The following is a 4,731-nucleotide window of genomic DNA, read 5'->3' on the forward strand; positions in this document are numbered from 1 at the left end:
TGTTTTTTTGCACCGTATGCTGTTTGGGTGTGCTGTGATTCCTTTGAATTAATTATAGATACATAGATAGATATGATAGATATGAGATAGATAGATATGAGATAGATAGATATGAGATAGATAGATAGATAGATATGAGATAGATAGATAGATAGATATGAGATAGATAGATATGAGATAGATAGATAGATATGAGATAGATAGATATGAGATAGATAGATAGATAGATAGATAGATAGCAGATATAGGCAGCACTCCAGATAATAGTGAAAAAACTTGTGGTTTATTCCATGATGCAATAGACAATGTTTCGACAGTCTCTCACTGCCATTTTCAAGGACTTGTCACGACCGTCACGCCCCCTCCCGTAGACATGAATGGAGGGGGCATGGCGTGACATCACGTCTCCATAACGTTTAAAATGCCATTTGCTGCACGGAGATCACAGGGGGTCCCAGAGGCCGGACCCCCGCGATTAGACATCTTATCCTCTATCCTCTGTCTGTGGGCAGAGTACCCCTTTAATTACAAAGTAAAATTGATCAAACATAAAACAAGAAATATGAAAGAGTTACGGCTCGCAGAAGGCAAAGGGAAAAAAAACGAAAACGCCAAAATAAAAATCGACTATGTCTTCAAGGCCAGAATGGACCCATGAAGGGGTTAAAGGGGTCTGTGTCCTATTGTCCTAGTAACATATTCCCCATAAAAGCTGCAATAATGAAGGTTTATCCCATAAATCATCTGCAGTGTACAGTGCGGTGTACGGGCCTCCGGTATCGGAGATCATTTCCTTCACGTTCCTCCCGTTATATAAACTACAGAGTTACTCATTAGGAGCCCAGGAATTCCTCCGATATCACCGCCCGCTCCCGGACTGATCTGAGGCCACAGAAAACAGAAGCTTAATTTGAGGTCGGCCTGTATTTATTTAGGTTTCAGGTCCCCTTCCTGCTGCAGTCAGTCATCTCTCCCCGTCCTGACGGTCTAGGCCCGACCCACTATAGACTGGGATGTATTAGTATAAGGGAAGGCATCACCTCCCTCATTTATAAAAAAAAATGAAATAAAAAATTGTGTGAGTGCCTATAAGATTATTATTCAAGGGAACGATTGTCTACATTGAATTTCACGGCTTCCGCCTCGTTCCGAAAGGAAATGTTCCCAGGATACAGAAATCTAACCACAAAATAAAATAAAAATGACGGAACGCTGAACGCTTAGTCGTCGTTCTGTGGTTTGTTGCTTCTTGTAAATGTGAGTTCCCATAGAATCAGGGATATTTGTCTACGTATGTTGGTGTATATGGGGGGGGATCCCTCGTATGTTGGTGTATATGGGGGGATCGGTCGTATGTTGGTGTATATGGGGGGGGGATCGGTCATATGTTGGTGTATATGGGGGGGGGGATCCCATGTATGTTGGTGTATATGGGGGGATCGGTCGTATGTTGGTGTATATGGGGGGGTGTCCCTCGTATGTTGGTGTATATGGGGGGGTGTCCCTCGTATGTTGGTGTATATGGGGGGGATCCCACGTATGTTGTGTATATGCGGGGGGATCCCTCGTATGTTGGTGTATAAGGGGGGGGGGATCCCTCATATGTGGGTGTATATGGGGGGGATCCCTCGTATGTGGGTGTATATGGGGGGGGGAATCCCTCGTATGTGGGTGTATATGGGGGGGGAGAGATCCCTCCCATTTGTAAATAAAAAAATGTTTTTATACTATTATTAAAAAATGACTGTAATTTCTGTTCCAGCGATATTAATTACACTTTTTTTTTCTCCTCATATTTTTCAAGGGGTAGGATAGGGGATAAGATGTCTCTCTGCGGGGGTCCGGCAGCTCAGCCCCGTGTGATGTCACCCCCGCCCCCATTGGGTGGCGAATTCAAGATCCTTTGGATAGGGGATAAGATGTCTCAGGGCCGGAGTACCCCTTTAAAGGCCTCTAGTGCTGCTTTGAAAATATGTGCCACTTTTTATTTTTTGCGCCAAAAATTGCCAAATTTGGCACCAACATTTTTTTGTTGCCGCCATATTGGATTTTTTTTTGCACCAGCGATCTCAGCTGCAGCACCCCAGACATCCGGTGCCGGGAGCGAAATTTGCTCCGTGCCGGATGACTGGCGATGCGGGGCAGAGGCTCGTGAGGTCATGGTCACGCCCCGCTCATGATGTCATGGCCATGTCCCCTCAATGCAAGTCTATGGGAGGGGGCGTGACAGTCATCACGCCCCCTCCCATAGACTTGCATTGAGGGGGCATGGCCATGATGTCACAAGCGTGACGTGGCCGTGGCATCACGATCCTTCGGCGCTGCACCCGACACTCTGCAGAAGGGACCCCCATGATCAGACATCTTATCCCCTATCCTTTGGATAGGGGATAAAATGTCTAGGGGTGGAGGGTCTCTTTAAATTTCCCAGTGTTGGGGGCATTCCTGGACAATTCAAGGGTATTCCTTGGTGGTCCCAGTAGCAGGGCTTTAATATCCCGATTTTTCCATCTCGGATATTGGTGAGTATGTAGTCCCACTATGACATCAGCACCAAAAGAGGTCCTCTGTATAACTTTGTGGAAGGGGATTTATAACAAGGAAAAGACCCTTTTAGGGTGAAGACCTATATCAGGGTCCATTGTTAACTTTCGACACTTCCTAATATCTGGATATTTATTTTTCTCGACAACTTATTTGAATGTCTTTATCCATTGGTACGTGACTGTACGTGGCGGCTTGGTACCCCCCCCCCCAAACCACATGTGAGCCTCATCTGAAGGCAATGAGGTCACGGCGGTCTATTATTTGTGCGTTTCCCGGCCTCCCTCTGATTGCCCTCCCGGCCATGTTTGTGTAGGTTTGTATATAATATGACATGTTGTGGATGATTGGAGAAGCCATGAGCGTTGACTTAATGTTCCTTTCACTGACATCATAATTACCCCAAGACGGATTTTCCAGTCGGAGACTCTGGAGTGAAGTGAAGGATGATATTTTTGCTATGAAAACAATGAAATAATTAGCGTCACCGTCGTGTTGGTCTTTGCGCGGTGGAGTTGACGGTCTGTAACCATGGAGGAGAATTACTCATCATCTGGAGTCCGGGGGGGAAGGAAAATGAACATTGTATTGGTTACACAAAAAGGGGGAAGAAAGGAGAAAATAGTTTCCTTATTCTAATCTACATTTCTACAGACGGATGTTCTACAAGAGAAAACTCTAATCTCCCTATAAAAGGTTCTAATTTATACCACTTTTTAGTTGGCTTCCTATACGACAGTGTTTGTACCAAAATTGTGCCACATTTCAGACCACGCCTCTTATATAAGCCACAACCCTTCTTGCTAAGCCCCTCCCTTTTGTCGTGCGAGGCAGCTATAAGGGCAGAATATTTGGTAGTAGATACTATAATAAAGTTTCTGTTCAAGAAATTTACCTTCTCCCCCAAGGTCAAGTTTTCAGAAGCGGTCTTAAAGTGACAGCACCTCACCTCACCCCCACTCACCTCACCCCCACTCACCTCACCCCCACCTCACCTCACTCCCACCTCACCTCACCACCCTCCATCTATACAGAACAAATGTTCCCCCACTCTTGGGCCATCCATCAGCAAAGCAGAGGCTGTGCTTAAAATGTCTAGTTTTCAATTTAAGGAAGAAAAAAGTGTAAAAGATAATGCAGTACTGGGGGTTCCTTGGACCCAGTAGAAGTAATGATTCTGAGGTCTAGCCTTCATCTTTACAGAACAGGTGCTCGTCCCCTTTGGGGCCGTCCTTTAGAAAAGCAAGGGTGGTGCTTAAAATGTCTAGCTATCTGGAAAGTGATTGTTTCATGTTAAGAAAAAAAAAAGTGTATAAGACAATGCAGCAGTGGGGTTCCTTGGACCCATTAGAGGGGATAATTATGAGGTCTACCGACTATCTATACAGAACAAGTGTTTGTCTGCTTTTTTTTACATTGTAATTTTTGTTGTTATCATTGTATATACAACATATGGCTATGTGATATTTTCCTTAGAAATACACCCTAGGGGATAATGGTGTCTATTACAGTATCAGAGACCGAATTCACTGTAGAGTCCTTTGGTGGACCAAGTAGACCCTGGGCCGTTCCTTGGGCAAAGCAAATCCTTAAAGGGGTACTCCGGTGGAAAAAAACTTTTTGAAAATATGCTGGTGCAAGAAAGTTAAAAAGATTAGAAAATTACTTCTATTTAAAGAATCTTAATCCTTCCAGTACTTATCAGCTGCTGTATGCTCCACAGGAAGTTCTTTTCAGTCAGACCACAGTAGTCTCTGCTGACACCTCTGTCCATGTCGGGAACTGTCCAGAGCAGGAGAGGTTTGCTATGGGAATTTGCTCCTGTTCTGGACAGTTCCTGACATGGACATAGGTGTCAGCAGAGAGCACTGTGGACAGACTGGAAAGAACTACACAACTTCCTGTAGAGCATACAGAAGCTGATAAGTACTGGAAGGGTTAAGATTTTTAAATAGTAGTAATTGACAAATCTGCTTAACTTTCTGGCACCCATTGATTTAAAAAAATTGGTTCCCACCGAAGTAACCCTTTAAGGATTGCCCTTTGCTTTTCCCAAGGAATTCCTCAGGGTCTAAACGAGCCAATTAAAAAATATTTTCCACCGGAGTACCACTTTAAAAGGTTTTACGAAGCAACAGGAAGCTGCAAAGGATCCAGCAATTTGGGTAAAGCATAAAAATTTTCCAA

This window comes from Hyla sarda, chromosome 7 (genome assembly GCF_029499605.1).
Source record: "Hyla sarda isolate aHylSar1 chromosome 7, aHylSar1.hap1, whole genome shotgun sequence".
Lineage (NCBI taxonomy): Eukaryota > Metazoa > Chordata > Amphibia > Anura > Hylidae > Hyla > Hyla sarda.